A 25,903-nucleotide genomic window follows, 5' to 3' on the forward strand; every position below is an offset into this window, starting at 1 on the left:
CCAACATTTACTGTTTGTAGACTTACTGCTGATGGCCATATGAAGTGATACCACACTGTAATTTTGATTTGCATTTCTCTAAGAGTTAGTGCTCCTTGGAAGAAAAGTTTTGACCAACCTAGATAGCATATTCAAAAGCAGAGACATTACTTTGCCAACAAAGGTCCGTCTAGTCAAGGCTATGGTTTTTCCTGTGGTCATGTATGGATGTGAGAGTTGGACTGTGAAGAAAGCTGAGCGCCGAAGAATTGATGCTTTTGAACTGTGGTGTTAGAGAAGACTCTTGAGAGTCCCTTGGACTGCAAGGAGATCCAACCAGTCCATTCTAAGGGAGATGAGTCCTGGGTGTTCATTGGAGGGACTGATGCTGAGGCTGAAACTCCAGTACTTTGGCCACCTCATGCAAAGAGTTGACTCATTGGAAAAGACTCTGATGCTGGGAGGGATTGGGGGCAGGAGGAAAAGGGGACGACAGAGGATGAGATGGCTGGATGGTATCACGGACTAGATGGACATGAGTTTGAGTGAACTCCGAGAGTTGGTGATGGACAGGCAGGCCTGGCGTGCTGCAAGTCATGGGATTGCAAAGAGTCGGACATGACTGAGTGACTGAACTGAACTGAACTGAACTGAAGAGTTAGTGATGTTGCCTGTTGACCATCTGTCTGTCTTTGGAAAAATGACTCATATCTTCTACCCATTTTTCGATCGGTTTGTTTTTTTTGTTATTCAGTTGTACGAGATGTTCATATATTTTGGAAATAGAGCCCTTGTCAGTCATACCATTTGCAAATTTTTTGTCTCTGTCAATATGTTCTCTTTAATTTTGTTTATGGATTCCTTTGCTATGCTAAAGGTTTTACAAATTTGATTAAATCCCATCTGTTTAATTTTGCTTTTTTATTTTTATTTCTTTTCAACACCAAAAACCTCTTCTATTAGGGTATAGCCAGTTAACAATGTTATGGTTTCAGGTGAACAGTGAATAAATATACACATATCCATTCTCCCCAAAACTCCCCTCCCATCCATACTGCCACATAACATTGAGCAGAATTCCATGTGCGATACAATAGATCTTTGTTGGTTATCCATTTTAAATATAGCAAATATAGCAGTATGTACTTGACCTTCCAGAGTCCCTAACTAACCCTTTCCCCTGGCAACCATAAGTTCATTTTCTGTGAGTCTCTTTCTGTTTTGTAAGTAACTTCATTTCTATCATTTCTTTTTAGATTCCACATATAAGGATGTCATGTGATATTTATCCTCTGTCTGACTGCACTCAGTATGACTCTCTCTGGGTCCATACATGTTGCTGCAAAGCGTCTTATTTCATTCTTTTTAATGGCTGAGTAATATTCCATTATATATATGTACCACATCTTCTTCACCCAGTCCTCTGTCAGTGGACATTTAGGTTGCTTCCATGTCTTGACTATTATAAACAGTGCTGCAGTGAACATGGGAGTGCATGTATCTTTGGGGACCATGTCTTTCTCTGGATATATGCCCAGGAGTGGGATTACAGGGCCATATGGTAGCTCTATTTTTAAGGAACCTCCACACTGATCTGGAGAAGGAAATGGCAACCCACTCTAGTATTCTTGCCTAGAGAATCCTGTGGACAGAGAAGCCTGGTGAGCTGCTGTCCATGGGGTTGCACAGAGTCGAACACAACTGAAGTGACTTAGCATTCATGCATGTGTTGGAGAAAGAAATGGCAACCCACTCCAGTATTCTTGCCTGGAGAATCCCAAGGACAGAGGAGCCTGGTGGGCTGCCGTCGATGGGGTCTCACAGAGTTGGACACTTCTAAAGTGAGTTAGCAGGGGCAGCAGCATACTGATCTCCATAGCAGCTGTATCAATTTACATTCCCACCAAAAGTGCAGAGAGTTCCCTTCTCCATGTTCTCTCCAGCATTTGTGCTTTGTGATTTCTTGATGCTTGATGATAGCCATTATAAAACCTCATTATAGTTTTGACTTGCATTTCTCTAATAACTAGCAGTGTTGAACATCTTTTCATGTGCCTATTGGCCATCTGTATGTCCTCTTTGGAGAAATGTCTGTTCAAGTCCTCTAAACAAAAAAGAACAGATTGTTTGTTTTAATTTTACTAAGTTGTCTGTAAATTTTGGAGACTAATCCCTTATCACTCACATCATTTGCAAGTATTTTCTCCCAATCTGTGGTTGTGTTTTTATTTTGTTTATTGTTTCCTTTGCTGTGCAAAAGCTTTTGAGTTTAAGTAGCTACCATTTGTTTAATTTTGCTTTTATTTCCATTATTCTGGGTGATGGATCAAAAAAAGATCTATTGCTATGATTTTTGTTAGAGAGTGTTTTACCTATGTTTTCCTCTAAGAGTTTTATAGTGCTTGGTCTCACATTTAGATCTTTAATCCATTTTGAGCCTTTTTGTGTATAGAGTTAAAGAATGACCTAATTTCTTTTTTTTACACGTAGCTGTTCAGTTTTCCCAGCACCATTCGTTAAAGAGGCTGTCTTTCTAACTTTGTGTAACCTTGCCTCCCTTTGTCATAGATTAATTGACTATAGATGTATATGCATATTTCTCAGTTTTCTGTCCTGTTTCATTTATCTATATTTCTGTTTTGGGGCCAGTACCATACTGTTTCGATGACTGTCACTTTGTAGTTTAGTCTGAAGTCAGGGAACCTGGTCTTCCAGCTCCTTTTTTCAAGATTGCTTTGGCTATTCAGGAGTTTTGTGTCTGCATACACATTTGGAGGTTTTTTGTTCTAGTTCTGTGAAAAATGCCATTGGTAATTTGATAGGGATTACATTGAATCTGGATTGCCTTAGGTAGTATAGTCATTTTGACAGTATTGATTTGTCCAATACAAAAACTTTTCAACTGTTTATGTCTTCAGTTTCCTTCATCAGCATATTATAGTTTTGTCTTGGATAGGTTTATTCCTATATTTTTTATTCTTTATGATGCAATGGTGAATGGAATTGCTTTTTGAATTTCTTTTTCTGATCTTTTGTGGTTAGTATATAGAAATGCAGCAGATTTCTGTGTATTTACTTTGTAACCTGCAACTTTACCAAATTCATTGAGTTCTAGTAGTTTTCTGGTAGCTTTAGGATTTTTATGTATAGTATCATGTCAACTGCAAACAGTGACAGTTTAACTTTTTCTTTCCTAATTTGGATTCCCTTTCCTTTTTCTTCTCTGATACCTGCAGCTAGGACTTCTAAAACTATGTTGAATAAAAGTGATGAGAGTGGACATTCTTGTCTTGTTCCTGATCTTAGAGGAAACACTTTCAGCTTTTCACCACTGCATATGATGATAGCTGTATGTTTGTCTATATCAGCCTTTATTATGTTGAGCTGTGTACCCTCTACACCCACTTTCTGCAGAGTTTTGATCATAAATGGGTGCAGAGTTTTTCCCAAAGCTTTTTCTGCATCTATTGGAATGGTATTGTTTTTATCCTTCAATTTGTTGATATGGTATATCACATTGATTTGATTTGCAGATGTTAAAAAATCCTTGCATCCCTGGGATGAATCCCACTTGATCATAGTATATGATCTTTTTATTGTTGGATACAAATTGCTAGCATTTTGTTGAATTTTTACATCTATGTTCATCGGTGATATTGGCCTGTAATTTTCCTTTTTATGTGTTATCTTTGGCTGGTTTTGGTTTCAGGGAGATGGTGAGCTCATTAAAATGAGCTGGGAAATTTTCGTCCCTCTGCAACTTTTTGGAACAGTTTGAGAAGGATCGGTATTAACTCTTCTGTAAATGTTTGATAAAATTTGCCTGTGAAGCCATCAGGTCCTGGACGTTTGTTTGTTGCAAGGTTTTTAATCATGATTTCAATTTCAGTGCTTGTGATTAGTCTGTTGATATTTTCTTTCTTCTTGGTTTCTGTCTAGGGAGACTGTACCTTTCTGAGAATTTGCCTATTTCTTCCAGGTTGTCCGTTTTACTGGCCTGCAGTTGTTCATTGTAGTCTCTTATGACCCTTGGTATTTCTGGGGTCAGTTGTAACTTCTTTTTCATTCTTAATTTTACTGATTTGAGCCCTCTCCCTTTTTTTCTTGATGAGTCTGGCCAAAGATTTATCAGTTTTATGTTTTCAAAGAACCAACTTTGAATTTCATTGATCTTTGTGATTGTTTTCTTTGTCACCATTTCCTTTATTTCTGCTCTGATCTTTATGGTTTCCTTCCTTCTACTAACTTTAGGTTTGGTTTGCTGTTCTTTTTCTAGTTGTTTTAGGTGTAAGGTTAGGTTGTTTATTGGAGATCTTTTCTTGTTTCTTCAGGTAAGACTATTGTTATAAACGTCCCTTTTAGAACTGTTCTTGCTGCATCCCATGAAGTTTGGACCATTGTGCTTTCACTTTCCTTTGTCTCTAGGCATTCTTTTATTTCTTCAGTGACTCAGTGGTTGTTTAGTGTCAGATTGTTTAGGCGCTACATGTTTGTGTTTCTTAGAGTTTTTTTTTTTCTTGTAGTTTATTTCTAATCTCATGCCGTTGTGAGAAAAGATGCTTGATATGGTTTTGATTTCAAATTTATCAGGGCTCACCTTGTGACCCAGCATGTGGTCAATCCTGGAGAATGTTCCGTGTGCACTTGAAAAAAAATGTGTAGTCTGCTTTTGGATGGAATGCTCCATTAATATCAATTAAGGCCATTTTGTCTAAAGTATCATTTAAGGCCTGTGTTTCCTTATTGATTTTCTGTCTGGTTGATCTGTCTGTTAATGAAAGTGGGGTATAAAAGTCCCCTACTATTATTGTGTTATTGTCAATTTCTCCCTTTACTAGTATTTGTCTTACATACTGAGTTTTTCCTGTGTTGGGTGTGTATGTATCTATAATTGTTACATCATCTTAGATTGAACACTTGGTCATTATCTATTGTCTGTCTTTGTCTCTTATAACAGCTTTGTTTTAAAGTCTATTTTGTCTGATAGGAGTATTGCTACTCCAGCTTTATTATGATTTCCAAATGTTTGAAATACCTTTTCCCATCACCCTACTTTCAGTCAGTAAGTGTCTGTAGGTGTGAGGTGGGTCTCTTGCAGACAACATATATATGGTTCTTGTTTTTATATCTACCCAGCCAGTCTGTGTCTCTTGGTTGGTGCATTTATTCTATTTACATTTAAGATAATTATTGATATGTATACTCCTATTACCATTTTCTTAGTTGTGTTTATTTTTTGTAGCTTTTTTTTTTTTCCTCTGTGTTTCCTGCCTAAAGAAGTTCATTTAGCATTTGTTGTTAAACTGGTTTGGTGCCGAATTCTCTGACCTTTGGCTTGTCTGGAAAGCTTTTGATTTCTTCATCAAATCTGAAGGAGAGGATTTCTGGGTAGAGTATTCGTGGTTATGGGTTCTTCCTTTTCATCACTTGCCATTCCTTTCTGGCCTGTAGAATTTCTGTTGAGCAATCAGCTGATACCTTATGGGTTTTCCCTTGTATGTTATTTGTCTTTTTTCCCTTGTTGCTGTTAATATTTTATCTTTGTCTTTAATTTTTATTAGTTTGATTATTGTGTGTCTTGGTGTGTTCCTCCTTGGGTTATCCTGCCAGGGACTCTCTGTGCTTCCTGGATTGGGTTGACTATTTGCTTTCTCATGGTGGGGAAGTTTTCAGCTATTATTTCTTCAGGTATTTTCTCGGGTCCTTTCTCTTTCTCTCGCTCTCTTTTTTTTCTCTTTCTCTCCTTTCTGGGACCCCTATAATGTGAATATTGATGGCATTTAATGTTGTTCTAGAGGTCTCTTAGGCTGTATTAATTTTTTTTCATTATTTTTTCTATATTCTGTTTTGTGGCATTGATTTCCACCATTCTGTCCTCCAGGTCATTTATCCATTCTTCTGCCTCAGTTATTCATTCCTTCTAGTGTACTGTTCATCTCTGTTTGTTCTTTAGTTCTTCTACTGCTGCTGCTAAGTCGCTTCAGTCGTGTCCGACTCTGTGTGACCCCATAAATGGCAGCCCACCAGGCTCCCCCATCCCTGGGATTCTCCAGGCAAGAACATTGGAGTGGGTTGCCATGTCCTTCTCCAATGCATTAAAGTGAAGTCGCTCAGTCATGTCCGCCTCTTCATGGCATCTTTTCCATTCTTTTTTCTGAGATCCTGGATTATCTTTACTATAATTATTCTGAATTATTCTAGGTAGTTGCTTATCTCTTCATTTGGTTGTTTTTCTGGGGATTTATCTTGTTCCTTCATCTGGGACATAATTCTTTTTCTTTTCATTTTGGTTAGTTTTCTGAGATTATGGTATTAGTTCTGGAGCCTGCTGGGATTGTAGTTCTTATTTCTTCTGTTTTCCCTTTGGTGGAAGAGGATAAGAGGCTTATGTAAGCTTTTTGATGGGAGAGACTGGCTGTGGGGAAAACTGGGTCTTGCTCTGGTGGGCAGGGCTGTGCTCAGTAAAACTTTAATCCAGTCATCTGCTGATGGGTTGGGCTGTGCTCTCTTCCTGTTAGTTGTTTGGCATGAGGTGACCCAGTCCTGGAGTCTACAGACTCTATTGTAGGGCTATTGGTGACCTCCTGGAGAATTCACGAATCTCCCAGGACTGCTGTTGCCAGTGCCCCTGTCCCCATAGTGCATCACTACTGACCCATGCCTCTGGAGGAGACCCTCAAACACTTATAGTAAGGTCTGGCTCAGTCTCCTGTTGGGTCACTGCTCCTTTTCTCTGTGTCCTGGTGTGGACAAGATTTTGTTTGTACCCTCCAAGAGTCTATATCCCCCAATCCTGTGGAATTTCTATAATCAAATCTCACTGCCCTTCAAAGTCAGATTCCCTGGAGATTCCCAGTCCCTTGGCCAGATCCCCAGGCTAGGAAGCCTGATGTGGGGCCTAGAACCTTCACACCTAGAACTTCTTTGATATTACTGTTCTCCAGTTTGTGGTCCCCCATCTAGCATGTATAGGATTTGATTTTATTGTAATTGTGCCCCTCATACTGTTGTATTGTGGCTTCTCTTTTGTCCCTGGATGTGAGGTATCTTTTTTGGTGGGTTCCATTGTGTTGTCAATGGTGGTTCTACAGCTAGGTGCAATTTTGCTGGTCTGGCAGAAGATGAACACATGTCCTTCTTGAAACAATTAATTTTGCTTTTATTTCTTTAGCCTTGGGAGGCTTACTTAAGAAAATATTGCTAAGATTTATGTCAGAGAATGTTTTCCCTGTGTTATTTCTGAGGAGTTTTATGAAACTCCTCATTTTTTTTCTTATTTTCATAAAAATCTTATGTTTATTTTCATGTATGGTGTGCAGGTGTGTTCTAACATCACTAATTTACATGCTTTCCAGCTTTCCCAACACTACTTGCTAAAGACACTGTCTTTTCTACATTGTATATTCTTTCCACTTTTGTTAAAGATTAATCTGCCATTTCTGAACTCACTATTCTGTTAACACTGATCAGTAATTCTGATTTTGTGCCACTACTGCGCTGTTTTGATTACTGTAGCTTTGTACTGTTGTCTGAAGTCTGGAAGGGATATGCCTTCAACTTTGTTCTTTTTCCTCAGGATTGCTTTGGCAATTCTAGGTCTTCTGTGGTTCCATATAAATGTGAGGGTTATTCTGTTTCTGAGAAGAATATCATGGATGATTTGATAGGGATCATGTTAAATCTTAGATTGCTTTTGGTATTGTGACCTTTTGAACTGTATTAATTCTTCCAATCCAGGAGCATGGGTTATCTTTCCATTTCCCTGGTTATCTTCAATTTCCTTTATAAGTTTTATAATTCTCAGAGTTTAAATCTTTCACCTCCTTGGTTAGCTTTATTTGTAGAGTTTGGTTGTTGTTGTTGTTGTTGTTGTTTTAATGTTATTTTAAATAAGATAGTACATTTGCTTTCTCTTTCTGACATTCCATTTTTATTTTAAAGAAATACAACCAATTTCTATATACTGATGTATCTCACTACCTTGCTGAATTTATTTATCAGTTCTAATAGGTTTTTTTGTTCAGTTTCTCAAGAGAAAGAATATTTCTCTTAATTTAATTGAATTATATTTGACTCATAATATTCTGTTAATTTCTACTGCACAGCAAAGTGACTGAATTATGTGTGATTTTTTAAAAATATTCTTTTACATTCTTTATCATAGGATAAAGATTTATCATAGGATATTGAACATAGTTCTCTGTGCCACACAGTAGAACCTTGCTGCTTATCCATTCCCAGTATTAAAGCTTACATCTGCTACCCTCAACCTCCCACTCCATCCCTCCCCTGTCCCTCTCACAGCCACCAGTCTGTTCTGTATCTGTGATTCTGTTTCACAGATAGATTCATTTCTATATTTTGGAATCCAGATATAAGTGATGCCATGTGTTATTTTTCTTTCTCCTACTTGCTTCACATAGTATGATAATCTCTAGTTGCATCCATGTTGTTGCAGATGGCATTATTTCATTCTTGTTTATGGCTGAGTAGTAGTCTATTGTGTATATGTACCACATTTTTATCCATTCATCTGTGGATGACTGTTTGGATTGCTGCCATGACTTTGCTATGTGACATAGGGGTGCATGTGTGTATCTTTTTGGATTAGAGTTTTGTCTGGGTATATGGGATTGTTGGATCATATGATAATTCTATTTTTAGTTTTCTGAGGAACCTCCATCCTGTTTTCCATACTGGCTGTACCAATTTATATTCCCAGCCAGAGTTTAGGAAGGTTCCCTTTTCTTCACATCTCATCCAGCATTTGTTATTAAAATTTGGAGAGTTTTTAATGGTGACCATTGTAAATTTGATTTACATTTCTCTAATAGATAGCAATGTTGAGCATCTTTGCCTGTGCCTTTTGGCCATTTTGTATTTCTTATTTGGAGAAATGTCTCTTTAGGTCTTCTGTCCATTTTTCAACTGGATTTTTGTTTTTCTGTTGTTGAGGTGTATGAGCTTTTTATATTTTGGAAATTAAGCCCTTGTCAGTCACATAATTTTTAAATATTTTCTCCCATTCTGTAGTTTGTCTTTTTGTTTATGTTTTCCTTTGCTGTGTAAATATTTGTTTCATAGGTCCCATTTGTTTATTTTTGTTATTTCTATTCCCTCTGGAGACTGACCCAAGAAAACATTTGCATGATTTATGTCAGAAAATGTTTTCCTGTGATCTCTTCTAGTTTTATGCTGTCATTTCTTATATTTAAATCTTTAAGCCATTTTGCATTTGTTTTTATGTATGGTGAAAGGGTGTGTCTAACTTCATTAGTTTCTGTGTTGTTGTCCAACTTTTCCAGTATTACCCTCTGAAGAGACTCCCCCCCCCACCGCCCCATTGTATATTCTTTTCTCCTTTATTGAAGATTGACTGTCAGTGTGTGGGTTTATTCCTGGGTGCTCTATTCTGTTGCATTGATCTGTCTGTTTTTATGCCAATAGCATGCTGTTTTGATCACTGAAACTTTGTAATATTATCTGAAGTCTGGGAGGGTTATGCCCCCTGCTTTGTTCTTTTTTCCTAAGGCTTGCTTTGGCAATTCTGGGTCTTTTATGAATCCTAATTAAATTTTAAGCTTATTCTAGTTCTGTGAAAAATGTCATATGTAATTTAACGAGGATTACATTGAATCTATAGATTGCTTTGGGTAGTGTGGGCATTTTACCAATATGAATACTTCCAATCAAAGTGCATGGAATATCTTTCCATTTCTTTAAATCATCTCACTTTCCTTTATTAGTGTCTTAAACTTTCACCTCCTTAGTTAGCTATATTCCTAGGTACTTTATTTTGGGGGTGCGATTTTGAAAAGTATTTTTTTACATTCCCTTTATGATATTTTATTGTTAGTTTAAAGAAATGCAGCCAGATTCTGTTAATCTTGTATCCTGCTACCTTGCTGAATTCATTTATCAGCTCTGGTAGTTTTTGAGTGGCATCTCTCGGGCTTTCTGTATACAGTAAGTCCCCTGCATATGAACCTTCAAGTTGCATATGTTCAAAGATGTGAATGAGCTTTATATCAATGTCAGGCATGAGTGAAATTGCAACTTGGCCATCTGTCTCTTATTTCTGACAATCCTTCGGCTCTTAACTCTCACTTCCTCTCACTCCTCTAGTCAGTAAGTCTTGCCTGTTCACTGGATGCCAGCCCCTGTATATCAGCTGTTGAACTGTACTACTATCCTTTTCATTGGTAGTATACTGTAAGATGAAAAATATTTTATTTTTGTGTTCATTTTTTATGTATTATTTGTATAACAATTATAAACCTCACAGTACTATACAGCTGATTGTATTAGTTGAGTACCAATGCTAATTTTGTTGACTTATGAAAAATTGGACTTACAAATGTGCTCTCAGAACAGAACTCAAACTCTTTCATATGTAGGGGACTTGATGTGTAGAATCATATCAACTACACCTCTTCCCTCCAATTTGGATACCTTTTCATTTTCTGATTGGTGTGGCTATGACTTCCAATACTATGTTTAATAGAAGAGATGATAGTGGTCAGCCTTCTTTTAAAAAAAAAAAGTTTCTATTTTTTATTCTAGTATAGTTAATTTACAGTGGTGTGTTCATTTCAGGTGTACAACTGAGTCCATTAAACATATATGTATATCCATTCTTTCTTAGGTTCTTTTCCCATATAGATGGTTACAGAATACTGAGTAGTGTGTAGTGCTATAAGGCAGATCCCTGCTGATTATCTGTTTTATATATAGCACTGTGTACACATTAATCTCAAACTCCTCAAATGTATCCCTTCCCTTCACATTTACCCCCTACCTTGGCAATTAGAAGTCTGTTGGGGGTCTGTGGGTCTGTTTCTGTTTTGCCAATAAGTTTATTTGTATCATCAGTTCTACATATAAATGACATCATATTTGTTTTTCTCTATTTGAATTACTTCACTTGGTGTAATTATCCATGGGTCCATCTGTGTTTTTTGGCATTGTTTCATTGTTTGTTTTATGGCTGAGTAATATTCCATTGTATATACATACCACATCTTCTTTATCCATTCCTCTGTCAGTGGACATTCAGTTTGCTTTGATGACTTGGCTATTGTAAACAGCACTGCAGTGAACATTGGAGTGCATGTACATTTGAAACAATGTTTTTGTCCAGATACATGCCCATTAATGGGATTGCTGAGTCACATGATAGTTCTATATTTTTTAAGAACCCTCCATACTGTTCTCTCTAGTGGTTCTGCCAATTTAATTCCCACAACAGCATAGTAGGATACTCTTTTCTCCAGTCTTTCACATTTATTGTGTATAGACTTCTTGATGATCACTACGCTGACTGGTGTGTGGTGATACTTTATTATAGTTTTGATTTGCATTTCTCTTAATAATTAGTGATGTTGAGCATGTTTTCATGCACTTTTTGGCCATCTATATATCTTCTTTGGAAAAATGTCTATTTAGGTCTTCGGCCCATTTTTTTATCTTTATTTTTTTTAATATTCTGTTGCATGAGCTGTTTGTATATCTTGGAGATGAATCCCTTGTTGATCACTTCATTTCCAAACATTTTCTCCCATTCTGTGGGCTGTCTTTTTATTTTGTGTAATCTTCCTATGTGGTGCAAAAGCTTTTCAGTTTAATTAGGTCCCATTTTTTTTTTTAATTTTTGTTTATATTTTCATTACTCAGAAGGTGGATACAAAAAGATATTGCTGTGATTTATGTCAGAGAGCATTCTGCTTATGTTTTCCTCTAAGAGTTTTATGGTATCAGTCTTACATTTAGGTCTTTAATCCATTTTGAGGTTTTTTTGTGTGTATGGTGTTGGAGAATGTTCTAATATAATTCTTTTATGTATAGTGCCCCAGTTTTCGCTGCATGACTTATTGAAGAGACTCTTTCCTCCATTATATAGTCTTGCCTCCTTTGTCATAGACTAATTGACCATAGGTGCATGAGTTTACTTCTCGGGTTTGTATCCTGTTCAGTTGATCTATACTTTCGTTTTTGTGATGGTACCATACTGTTTTGAATCCTGTAACTTTGTAGTATAGTTTGATGTCTGGGAGTCTGATGCCTCCATTTCATTTTATTTTTCTGCTCTCCAGATTGCTTTGGCTTTTCCAAATCTTTTGTGTCTCCAAACAAATTTAAACATTTTTTGTTCTAGTTCTGTGAAAAATGCCATTGGTAATTTGTTAGGGGTTACACTGAATCTATAGATTGCCCTAGGTAGTATAGTAATATGACAATACTGATTCTTCCAATCCAAGAACATAGTATATCTTTCCATCTGTTTGTGTCATCTTTGTTGGCTTTCATTGGTGTCTCAGTTTTTAGAGTACAAATCTTTTGCCTCTTTACATAGGTTTAGTTTTAATGTGATGGTAAATGGTATTGTTGCTTTAATTTCTCTTTCTGATCTTTCATTGTTAGTGCACAAATGCAAGAAATGTATGTGTTACTTTTGTATCTTGCAACTTTACTGAATTCTGTGGATGCTGACTGCAGTCATGAAATTAAAAGACGCTTGCTCCTTGGGAAGAAAATTATAACAAACTTAGACAACATATTAAGAAGCAGAGACATCACTTTGCCAACAAAGTTCCGTCTAGTCAAACCTATGGTTTTTCCAGTAGTCATGTGTGAATGTGAGAGTTGGACTATAAAGAAGGCTAAGCATCAAAGAATTGATGCTTTTAAACTGTGGTGCTTGGAGAAGACTCTTGAGAGTCCTTTGGACAGCAAGGAGATCAAACCATTCAATCCTAAAGGAAATCAACTGTGACTATTCATTGGATGGACCGGTGCTGAAGCTCCAATCCTTTAGCCACCTTATGCAAGAGCCAACTCATTGGAAAAGACCCTGATGCTGGGAGAGATTGCAGGCAAGAGTAGAAGTGGGGCATCAGAGGATTAGATGGTTGGATGGCATCACTGACTCAATGGACATGAGTTTTCAAAATAGTGAAGGACAGGAAGTCTTGCATACTGCAGTCCATGGGGTCACAAAAAGTCAGACACGACTTAGCAAGGGGACAACAACTAACTTAATATTGAATATTTCCTAGTTCCCATAAAGCAGAAATTCTTTTAGCTTAATTTCCTTATATTTAGAATTGTTTTTTCATCACTTACTTTTCTGCAGGCCAATTAAATTAGAGCTCACTTACAAATTAACCCCAGCAATACTATCCAAAAACAGACACATACTGATACATATTCAGACAGATAAAAGAAATTTAGCTTCATTTTCTAAACTTAGTCATGAATCAGATATCTCAATATAAAAATCACTAGTTTATAAGAAAGATTTTAGAAGACTGCATTCCCTGGGTTTTGTGTTTTTTTTTTTTTTTGCACTTCAGTTTCAGGAGTAGAATAGATTAGTGTTCCTGGGAGCTCTGGGATCCTGGGAGCTCTGGTTTCAAGGCACAGGGAGCAAAAATCAGATTCTTCTAATTTGGACTTTTTCTCTCAGGATACACACACACACACACACACACACATACATGTAATCAAACCAACTTTGTCTACTGGTTGTGGGTCAGTTACCTTTCCACTGGCATTGTGTAATTAATTGGCACAACTGAAGTTTTGTAATTTTCATAGATAGCCCCTTATCTTTCTTTTAATGGTTCTGAAAAGTTGGTCAATCAGTGTAAGAAGTGTTTGTGTATAACTCAGACTAACCTAGATTGTCTTTTTTAAACTAGAATAGCCAAATTCTCATCTAAACCTTCTGAAAGGCAGGATTAAGCAAAGGATCATTTTGGTGGTTAAGAGAATGACTCAGGTGTCAAGCCAGAATATTGCTTTAAAAGTTTGTTACTGTTTTTTTTTTTTTTTTTTTTGGTTTGTGTTTTAATCTTCCTTTGCTGGGGAAAGGGGAGCAGCAGGAGGCAGAAGAGTTGGAAGAGAAAAAAAGATACAGCATCTCACTGAGTAATTCAGATAAAACAGGATACCTAGAGGTAGAGACAGAGTCAGTGACAGACTGCTAGTAGCCTTTTTTTGTTCTGATGCAGTTTCAAGAGAAGCTTCTAGATACCAATCAAAGTAAGCATTCCATTCAGTCTGTGTGATCTTATAGCCAGCTTTTTCTAACTGTATGTAAAAATATCAGTTTTGGAATATCAGAAGAATCCCAATTTGGTCATTTTAGGTTGGGGTCTCCTTTAGTATGCTATGCTATGCTAAGTCACTTCAGTCGTGTCCGACTCTGTGCGACCCCATAGACAGCAGCCCACCAGGCTCCCCCGTCCCTGGGATTCTCCAGGCAAGAACACTGGAGTGGGCTGCCATTTCCTTCTCCAATGCATGAAAGTGAAAAGTGAAAGTGAAATTGCTCAGTCGTGTCCGACTCTTAGCGACCCCATGGATTGCAGCCTAACAGGCTCCTCCGTCCATGGGATTTTCCAAGCAAGAGTACTGGAGTGGGGTGCCATTACTTTCCCCAATCAAGTAGGTACTTGCAAGTATAAGTTTTGTATGTATATAACCCTGGCTGAGGTTTTATATAGAGGCTGACTTCCTGATTGACGTCCCTTGTAAAAGCATCAGATCAGCCTCTTACCTCACCACCCAGCACAGACCATTCAGTCTTCTACAGCTGAGCAAATTCTGGTATCCTTCATCTAGCCCCTCTCCTATCTTCCAGCTGAGTGGGTATTCCTTGGTATCTTTCAACCAGCTCCTCCCCGAAAAAATATCTTTCAGCTGGGAGGGGGCATGAACCTGTTCTACCTCAAATAAAACTCAGAATCACCAACCAATACAGGAGATCCAAGAACCAGGAGAGACTTAGCAAATTTGTCTACACTCTGAAAAGGTGTACAGGTACAAGGGGGCTCTGCTGGTTACCAAGGCTCCATCCAGTTCCTTCTAGAGTTCAGGCAGAGGAGAGAAGTCCACTCTGGGTCCCTTCATCAGCGTCACCATAACTGTCAACTTAAAACTTCTCGCAACACTCACTTCGTGTCTTTTTTTTTTTTCCATTTGGGGCAAAAATGAGGACTGCATCTCAGGAGACAGTACCTCAGATAGCTGAGAAACTGTTCCATACAGGTAGAGGAAAAGGACAGTGTAATATGATTTTGATGAATGGAGAGTACAAACTATCTCAAGACTTGTCCTGCCAGTTCCCAGGCACAGAGTGCTTCATTTCTGCTCTCCACCCTGAACTCCTTCAAGGGTTGTTGAAAGTCAGCAGCTGCAGCACATGATTTAATCCTTGTAAAGGTAGATGGTAAGCACCCATGGCAGTTGCCATGGCTGACAATACAAATTGTAAAATATTTTGTTCTACTTCTATGAAAAATGGATTGGTAATTTGATACAGATTGCATTGAATCGGTAGATCACTATGGGTAATACAGTCATTTTGACAATATTTATTCTTAAAATCCAAGAACATGGTACAGCTCTCTATCTGTTTGTATCATCTTTGATTTCTTTCATCAGTATCTTACAGTTTTCTGGGTACACGTCTTTGGCCTCCTTAGGTTCATTCCTAGACATTTTATTCTTTTTGATACAGTGGTAAATGGGATTGTTTCATAATTTCTCTTTCAGATCTTTCATTGTTAATGTATAGAAATGCAATGAATTTCTGTGTATTATTTTTGTATCCTGCAGCTTTACCAGATTCATTGATCTCTAGTAGTTTTCTTTAGGATTTTGTATGTATAGTATCATTTCATCTGTGAACAGGGACAGTTTTATTTCTTTTTTTAATTTAGATTCCTTTTTATTTTTCTGCTCTCATTGCTGTGGCTGGGTCTTCCAAAACTATGTTGAATAAAAGTGGAGTGAACATCCTTGTCTTGTTTCTGATCTTAGAGGAAATCCTTTCAGTTTTTAACCTTTGAGAATCATGTCTGCTCTGGGTTTGTCATTGTTGTTCAGTCGCTTAGTCATGTCAGACTCTTTGCGTCCCCATGGACTGCAGCACACCAGGCTTCCCTATCCTTCACCATCTCCTGGATCTTGCTCAAACTCATGTCCATCGAGTTGGTCATACCATCCAACCATCACACCCTCTGGAGAAAGGAGTTTGACAGGGGTTTGTCACAAATGGCCTTTATTATGTTGCAGTAAGTTCCCTAGCCCCATGCCCACTTTCTGGAATGTTTATCATAAATGGATGTTGAATTTGATCAAAAGTGTTTTCTGCATCTCTTAAGATGATGCTTATTTTTTAGTCTGTTAATATGGTATATCACACTGGTTTGCACATATTGAAGAATCTTTGCATCTCTGGAATAAATCTCTCTTGATCCTGGTGTATAATCCTTTTAATGCACTGTTGGATTCGGTTTGCTAGTATTTTGTTGAGGATTTTTGTGTCTATGTTCATTAGTGTTATTGGCCTGTAAAAGATTTTTTGTGGTATCTGTCTGGTTTTGGTATCAGAGTGATGATGGCTGTGTAGAATGAGCTTGGGATTATTATTTACTCTGCATTTTTGAGAAGAGTTTGAGAATAAGTGTTAACTAGTCTCTAGATGTTTGATAGAATTCACCTGTGAAGCCATCTGGTCCTGAACTTTTGTTGGTAGATTTTTAATCATAATTTTAATTTCAGTACTTGTGATTGGTTTGTTTATATTTTTCATTTCATCCTGGTTTGTTCTTGGACAGTTATACTTTTCTAAGAATTTGTCCATTTCTTCTAGGTTGTCCATTTTATTGGCATATAGTTGCTTGTAGTAGCCCATATGATCCTTTGTATTTCTGTGATGTCCATTGTAACTTCTGCTTTTTATTTCTAATTGTATTGATTTGAGGCCTTTCCCTTTCTTGATGTGTCTGCCTAAAGGTTTTATCAGTTTAGTTTATTTTCTCAGAGAACCGGATTTTAGTTTCATTGATGTTTGCTGTTTTTTTCTTTGCCTCTGTTTCACTTATTTCTGCTCTGATCCTTATACTTTCTTTCCTTCTAACTTTGGCTTTTGTTTGTTCTTTCTCTAGTTGTTTTAAGTGTAAGGTTAGGTTGTTTATTTGCGATTTTTCTTGTTTCCTGAGGTAAGATTGTATTGCTATAAACTTGCCTCTTAGAACTGCTTTTGTCATGTCCCATAGGTTATGGATTGTCTTGTTTTCATAGCCATTTGTCTCTAGGTTTTCTGTTTTCCATTTCCTCTTTGATTTCTTCAGTGATCCTTGGTTATTTAGTGGCATGCTTTTTAGCCTCCATGTATTGGTGTTTTTTACAGTTTTTTTTTTTTTCCTGTAGTTGATTCCCAATCTCATAGTGTTGTGATCAGGAAAGATGTTTGGTATGATTTCAGTTTTCTTAAATTTATCAGGGCTTTATTTGTTGCCCAGTATGTCATCTAACCTGGAGAATGTTTCATGTGCTCTTGAGAATAAAATGTATTCTGCTTCTTTCATATGGAATGTCCTGAACATATCAGTCAAGTCTGTGTGGTCTAATGTATCATTTAAGGCTTGTGTTTCCTTACTAATTTTCTGCCTGATGATCTGTCCATTGGATGTGAGTGGGGTGTTAATTTTCCCCACTATTATTGTATTACTGTTGATTTCCCCTTTTATGGCTTTTAGCATTTGCCTTATATATTGAGATGCTCCTATGTTGGGTGCATATATATTTACAACTGTGTATCTTCTTAGGTTGAACGCTTGATCATTATGTAATGTCTTTCCTTGACTCTTGTAGTTTTTGATAACGTTTTGCTAAAGGTATGAACAAGTAAAGCACTTATCTCATTAGGCAAGTTCACATTAATAAGAATGCCTAGAAAATGATTGATTCTTCACAGCAGGACCTACTGGCTGCTGTTAGGTCTCTCTTTAGTCTCCAGTTTATTATTTTTGCACTTTATGGAATGTGCCCCCGAGACTGCAAATGCATCTCTTACTAGTATCATTATGGAAAGTTATGGCAGAGTTTTATCAAACCCTCCTACATAAGTGAGAACATTATCAAACTGGGCAACCAGTCTGAAAGGCTAAATGTCCCAATTAAAAGAAGAATTACAGGAAATGAGTGAGAAGATGTTATTGTTAGAGTATATTATAAGGGCTAATAGCAAAGGCTATCAAGGCAATAAAGAACAACTACCTAGGATCTTTTGGAGTCTCTTCATTCTCAAATTGATAAAGCTGAAGTTAGCATAGGACCCAGACTACCTTATGGAGTCATTCCCTTTGAATGTTTTACTGCAATGAAAGTATTGCAGTTGGTAATGAATCTCACTCACTATCCTAAGGAAAAGCCTGTTAGAAAAGAGAAGTAGGGTGGAAGGTGGGAGGGAGGTGTAAGAGGGAGGGGACATACCTATACTATGGATGATTCATGTTGCTATATGGCAGAAAGAAACACAATATTATAAAGCAATTATCCTCCAGTTAAAAATAAATAAATTTTAAAAAGAAAGATAAGTGAGATCCAACCAGTCCATTCTAAAGGAGATCAGTCCTGGGTGTTCTTTGGAAGGAATGATGCTAAAGCTGAAACTCCAGTACTTTGGCCACCTCATGTGAAGAGTTGACTCATTGGAAAAGACTCTGATGCTGGGAGGGATTGGTGGCAGGAGGAGAAGGGGACAACAGAGGATGAGATAGCTGGATGGCATCACCAACTCGATGGACGTGAGTTTGAGTGAACTCCGGGAGTTGGTGATGGACAGGGAGGCCTGGCGTACTGCAATTCATGGGGTCGCAAAGAGTCGGACACGACTGAGTGACTGAACTGAACTGAACTGAAGTGAGATGAATTGGTAGCAATTATTGAAGCTTGCTTAGAGGACATTAATCATGAAGATGAAAATGATGAATAGGAAGATGAGGATGGTACTCTTGGAGAGAAACTGATATTTAATGAAAATTATATCATAGAAGGGTATTATTACACTGAGAGATATGGGCACACATTATGAACTCTTTTTTGAAGAAAACAGATCTTACAGTGTATAGACATGTGATCGATCCTCTTCCCACCCTTTTTGACCTCTCATGAAAGTGAAGAATCAGATGATTGACCACTAGATCCATGATTAATATTATTTTGCCACTTGCTAGAAGAACTCAAGTATTGGCACAGTTTATGCAGAACTTCAGGGATGTATATATGCATCAGGACTAGAGAATTAATCTCACAGTGATATATTTTGTAAAGAAGGACTAATCTAGAGTCTGTTCTAGCCTAAAATCTGTAGCAGATGAGTCTAATTTTCACAATTAACACCTTTTTGGTCTCATTGAATGAAGAGTTTAATCATAGATAAGGACTAAATGTAGGTGTCTGAGCTTGAGAAACAGGGAAAGATCTTCATGTTTTTTTTGTGATGTTGATACATATTTATCAGCTGAATACCTTAACAGCTGCCAGTTAAATGCTGAACCAAGTAAGAAGGGTGTTTCACCCTGTGGTACTGTCTTTACAACCCTGCCATCATTTGTGCCAGTCAGGATGTTCTGCCACTTGTGGAGCAGCAACTGGTTCATGAAGAGGGGTCCAGCTTTTGGCAAGCTCTTTGGCTTTGGAATGACTTTCAGTATTCATCCACCTAACTGTTGGTGGATTTGACATCGAAGTAGAAGGTGGGGGTGGATAAGATGTTCATTTTCATTGAAAATACTTTCATGGTGACCTAACTGTGATGCAAACGCCCATTCCTGGTCTTTTGCACTCTGTCGTGAGAAACGCTGTGCTGATAAGTTAACCTTTGAGCACCACCATATATGTATCTAGTCCAAAGCCATGAAGGAGGCCTCACTCTCACATCTGGGAATGCTGGTCTTGGGAGGAGAGAGAAAACCATCTTCACAAACAGGCTAGAGGACAAAAAGCGAAACTTGGTTAACATAATCACTGGCACATTAGTTTGAACCACAAGCCAGCCGTATTTATTCAGCCTTAATTATAATTTCAAATGCAGTACCTCTTTCAGGCCTTATTTTACTTTAGCAGTTTAACTTGGTATGTTCAGTGGAGGAAAAGTCAAGTGTTGTGATGCAGAGCCTCTGCTTTGTAAGACAACTGCACTATGGAACCATTGACAGATCAAAATCTGACATTTGTTCCAAAAGTAGTTTTGAATTAGTGTCTATTCGACTTCATATTCTGATGTGAACCCTGGTTGTGTTGTAATGGTGGGTCAGGAGCAGCCTGGTCTTGCAAAGAAAACTGGAGTGTTATAGATGATTTTGTGGGCAAAGGTTCTTCACCTGCCCACCACTGAGTCAGCCTGCTTGATTTTTAATTGAAGATTTTTCATCAGTAGCTTTAGGGATCCTTTCTCACTGAAGCAGAGGATAGTTAAATGATATATCTGAAATCTCCAACCAGTTATGTTGCTTAGCTCCCTAAATGTCTGGTTTTAAACAGATGAGTAAGAGTTGAAAATACTTAGGTTATAATCTATGACTTGACTAAAAACATAATGTGGTACTGCTTTATTGTCATGTTCAGGATTAGGAGTCAAAGTTGCTATAGACTGTTTTGAACAAACAGAAATAGACATAGAAACATCTTTAATGGAGCAGTTAATTATATTAAAGTGCAGGACACTGGGAACATCTGGGATGTCTGAGAACATCAGTTAACCTGGGCCAGGGTGCGCTCAGGATCCTCCTCATAGCATAGTGGTATGTGGTTTTTGTTTTGTATTGTCTCAGCATGGATCCATATGTATTTTTTATCCTTTTCTTCTAATATGTTAATTTTGCTCCATCTGTATTTGCATTATTAGTTTGAGTTTCGAGGGAGTTTCACTGAAGGGAGAAAACAATTTAATGAGGTATACCATAAGGTTACAGTGATTGAGAAAAGAGGAAGAGGAGAAGTTTATCTAAATGGAAATCTAAATTACAGAATATTTTAAAGAAATATATTACTTGCAGATAGAATGATGCTTTAATTGAGGTATAAATTATGGTAATGAGACAAGGTGAATAAGAAATTATATTCAGGATTATATTATGTTGTTTATCTCACAGGGATCTTTTACCATAGGGTAAACTGCTAGATCTAGAAACTAGAGATAGGGTGAAAGGCATATAGAGGGGCTATTTACCCAAAATCATGCAGATAATGTAGTAGTGGAACCAGTCTAGTCAGTGCAGTTTCAGAGTAATTGTTTAAAAAAATTTAGTCAAAACCTAAAATAACTCATTTTGTTTGAAAGTAATAAGCCCTGATTCTCTTCACATTCAATTTCAAACACTGAGTAACAGTTTCACAGACATACAGCTATTTCCCTATTCTCCATGAAATTAGGAGGGACAACAGATGTTCTTTAACTTATCCTACTCTAACCCACAAAAGAAGAGTTCCTGTAGTCATTATTTTATCATTTTATCATTCAGGTCTTACAACCCTTAGACCAAAGGGGCTTATATATAATTGAGTACCTAAGGTCAGAGAACTTATTTAGGATTTTGTTCAGTTAAATTGGCTTATACTAAAGTATTGTAACTCTCTGCAATATGGCAGATGAATGATATGCCCAAACATTACATTATTGACAGATTCCATACAAGGATATACAAGTAACATAAATTGGTTCATTTCTTTTGCTAAGTTTGAAAAAAATCTATACTTTGGTATATAAAAAACACTTCTAAAGAGATATTATAAAAGGTTTTACTGTCTTTTAAGTGTATCCCTTTAATTGTCTTTTCCATGCATTTGAAGAACCAGCAGTATCACCAAAATTTATTTATTCTTTTTTAGGCTCAGGTGACATAAGAAGTTGTACAAACAAAATTGGGTCAGGAGACCTGGGTTCAAAGAAACAACTCTGGGCATATCTATGAGCCTCTGGGGACCTAATTTGCACCATTTATGAAATTGAGTTAGATTTGGTGATCACAAATTAAATACCCCAGTACTGTAATGCTCCCTATCCTCTTATGTACATATATAGCAGGGTACCAGATGTAATCTGGTTTTGAAAAGGGTAAACTTTTAAGATATTAAAATAACACAATTTTGGAAATGACTTTGTCAAATAAAATTTCATTAAGGACTTCAACAGAGAATGAAAGACAGCCAGGCTAACATGATGTCTCCACTCTAAGCAGTTTTTCAGGTTTGGTAGATCAACCAAGTAAGAATCTATTTATATAATTACTCATTTATTAAAACATGGAAATTCATAGAAAACAAACCTAAGTCTAAAAATATTAAAAATTGGGTTGCAGTCTGAAAAAAAGAAAAGGGCTTCCCCGGCAGTTAGGGCTGACCTGTCTTACTCCAAACCTAGACCGCATGATGTTTTGGGGGGGTGTGTTTTTTTTCCCTTATAAGATCTGTCAAAACATGATTTAACAGGTTCAGTTTGGAGAAATCAAACTTCCAGAGCAATCTGTATTACAGCAATTGAAAAGGAAAGAATTGAGTTGAGCTACATTTTTAAAACAGGACTGTGGTCAAAAGTATGTATAAATTTGCATAAACTCCACTATAAATGACTAAAAACTCTGATTCTCAGTTAATCATGACTGCAATCAGTGCTTCTCTAGTTTTGCTCATCTCATTTTCAAAGAAATAATTGCTAGTGTTTTCCAAGGTAGTCAAGAAACAAAGGGAGACCCAAGACTTAATGACTAAACAAAAATTCCAAGAGACCTATCCAAAGTGGCATTGTTTTAGCCATTATTCATCCTGTAACATTTACTTACAAAGACACAAGTGGAGAGTTTTCCATCTTCTGCCTCCAGATTCTTTGGGGTATCAATTGCCTTTAGGGTCAATTGAAGGTCATACCTTTAAGCTGGGGAGACTTTTGAGTAAATAACTCTGCATAAGTTCCTAAATGGTTTATTTGGTATCTCTTGGAACCATATCTGAAGAGGATTAAAAACCCAGGTAAAGTGGTAGCACCAGCTCTGCTATGGCTTCCAGCCTCGTAAAAATTCATAACTAACCATTTGCTAACACTTGACGTTCCCCGAGTCACCTTTTCTTCTGTTATAGTACACATTCCTGATCCTGATGATGAGGTTTTCAGGCTAAAAAAAAATTAATTCCATCATGTTTTGCTATTTAATAGAAATAAAATCACATAAATGATGATCACTGTGATGACATAAAATATTTCCACAAAAATTTTCCCATACTATCATCTCCATTTTTCGGAAAAACTTTGAATAACTTTTTCATCATTACACAACTGAATGAGAATTTAAGCCTCGAGAGGAATCTGTTCATTAAAATAAAGCAAATGAAAACATAAAATGAATTAATACCTGAATTTGAGGGAGTCAGTAGTTGTATGGCAATACCTATATATTAGGATACAAAACTTCACTTGAATGGGGTTTGTTTTTAGGGAGATAGTTTTGTTTTTTTTTTTAATATATAGTACAGATGCCTTTGTCTGTTGCTGAGATTAACAATTTCATTCAATTCAGGTACCAGCAGTGATACTTTAGTAGTACAAGAAGAGAGGTTAGAACAAAAGTGTGAAGAAAAAGTATTCTGGAGAAAAGGAAGATGATTAAGTGAAGGAGCTAGAGTAATTTTAGAAGGTATGGCAGCTTCTGATAAAGTATGTGTATACAGTTTCTCACCAGGTACTAAAGGTTAGTTTCCTTCCTGGCTGGAAGTTCCCCTAGAAGGGATTTATGGCAGCTTCATTCTCAGAATGCTTTCCCTTTAATCTGATAAAGGGAATCTCAGGAAAGGCTTCTTTCTACATCTTGTTGTATCTTAGATGTCTGTGGTTTAAAGTCATCTTTATGCCATTCTGGTAGGTTGTGCATCCCTTCATCTGGGACTGCCCATAGCTAATTAAATCTCTAATAAGAAATGCTGTTCAACTCCTGTTGTTGTCTCTGAACTCGGAGGACATGGGGCCCAGACCTCTGCAAATGAAGCATCAGCTTTCTGATACCTTTGAAGAGAGGGCACAATGAAGCTTAGGTAGGAAATGCTAGAAAACTGCAAAGTGGATGTGACTGTTGCTATGGGAAGGCCCTGCCACTGCCAGAATGAAGCAACATGCTGAAGCGATACAAGACCCACAGGCACGTGGAAAAGGCACAGGAAGCAGACAGGAGGAGCCTTCTTTCTCCTTTCTTCCTCCCCCAGCTCTGCGGTCTGTTGGTAGAGGCTTAAGGGAGTCAGTTGGCAAAACAAACTAGTTAGTGAAGTCCCAGCTCTAGCATCACTAGGCAGAGCATGGAGGGTGAATTTGAAACTGAGGGACAGTAATAGCATCAACTTCTTGGAAACCACATGTGCTCACACCTCTGCTCCACCCCCAGGCCTGATTTCAGACTCTGGGGATACTACTCAACAACTGATGTGTTAACAAGCCCTCCAGGTGATTTAGGTGCATGGTCAAGTTTGAGAACCACCAAACTAGAGCATTGGGCATCCAGATTCTTCATTTGCTGATTTTCAGTCTTGCCAATGACTGGTTCTTTAAGAATAAGAAAGTACTGCTTCTCAGAATCTAATCATGATTCCCCTTATGCCTCTAGGCAGCTGGGATTGGCAAAAGTTAGAAACAAATTCACATTATATTAATATAAGACTTTGGTTTCTTTGTGGATTAAATAGAAGTGATACTCTTACTTAGGATTTTGATTTTTTTGTTATAACCAGATTTATCTAATGGAGTAATAAAATGTGAAAACTGAGTATTCTTATATAGCTCAATGTTGTAATAAAAAGTATAAAGTGAGATGCTGTTATATTAATTATAATGTAATTATTTTGGTTTTAGGTGGAATTTAAGCATGATAGCTATTGTTGCTGTTGTTGTTCAGTTGCTAAGTTGTGTCTGACTCTTTGCAACTCCATGAACTGCAGCATGCCAGGTGTTCCTATCCTTCACTATCTCCCTGAGTTTGCTCAAACTTATGTCCACTGAGTCAGTAACCGTCTCATCTTCTGTCACCCCCTTCTCTGGCCCTCAATCTTTCCCAGCATCTGGGTTGTTTCCAGTGAGTTGGCTCTTCACATCAGGTGGCCAAAAGATTCAGCATCAGCCTTTCCAAAAAATGTTCACAGTTGATTTCCTTTAGGATTGAGTAGTTTGATCTCACTGCCCAAGGGACTCTCAAGTCTTCTCCAACACCACAGTTAGAAAGCATCAGTTCTTCAGTGCTCAACCTTCTTTATGGTACAACTCTCATATCCATACGTGACTACTGGAAAAACCATAGCTTTGACTATCTGGACCTTTGTCAGCGAAGTGGTATCTCTACTTTTTGATACACTGTCTAGGTTTGTCATAACTATACTTCCCAAGGAGCAAGTGTCTTTTAAATTTGTGGCTGCAGTCACCATCCGCATTGATTATGGAGCCCAAGTAAATGAAATCTGACACTGGTTCCCCATTTTCCCCATCTATTTGACATGAAATGACAGGACCAGATGCCGTGGTCTTCATTTTTTGAATGTTGAGTTTTAAGCCAGCTTTTTCACATCTCCTCTTTCACCTTCATCAAGAGGCTCTTTAATTCTTCTTCACTTTCTGCCATTAGTGGTATCATCTGTCTATCTGAGGTTGATGATAGCTGTGCTATGCTTAGTCGCTCAGTCATGTCCAACTCTTTGAGACTCGGTGGACTGTACCCTGCCAGGCTCCTGTGTCCATGGAGATTCTCTAGGCAAGAATGCTGGAATGGGTTGCCATGCCCTCCTCTAGGGGATCTTCCCAACTCAAGGATCAAACCCAGGTCTCCTGCATTGCAGGCGGATTCTTTACCATGTGACTCACCAGGGAAGCCCTGATGATAGCTATTAGCCATAAATAACTAATAAGCATATTTTCAGACATCTGAGCCGGTTTTTCTTTAAGTGATTCACTCCTCCTAGGCATTAGTGTCAAGCATGTCTTAGGGAGGAAAGTTTAACCTTCACTGTAAGCAAATGTACACTCAGACTCAAAGCTAAAATGATACTTTAAACATGTCCTTTCTCCTTTCCTACCCATACAGTTCTTTTACTGCTGCCCCAT

General features: G+C 37.5%; 1 protein-coding gene and 1 pseudogene across 4 annotated transcripts in view; both read left to right on the forward strand.

Annotated features, from left to right (window-relative positions):
* Positions 1–25,903, forward strand: part of NUDT6 (nudix hydrolase 6) — a 59,995-nt gene that overhangs the window by 24,900 nt on the left and 9,192 nt on the right. The gene's annotated exons all lie outside the window — the stretch shown is intronic.
* LOC133229250 (chondroitin sulfate N-acetylgalactosaminyltransferase 2-like) lies at positions 14,973–25,869 on the forward strand (annotated as a pseudogene).

Source organism: Bos javanicus, chromosome 17 (assembly GCF_032452875.1).
Source record: "Bos javanicus breed banteng chromosome 17, ARS-OSU_banteng_1.0, whole genome shotgun sequence".
Classification (NCBI taxonomy): domain Eukaryota; kingdom Metazoa; phylum Chordata; class Mammalia; order Artiodactyla; family Bovidae; genus Bos; species Bos javanicus.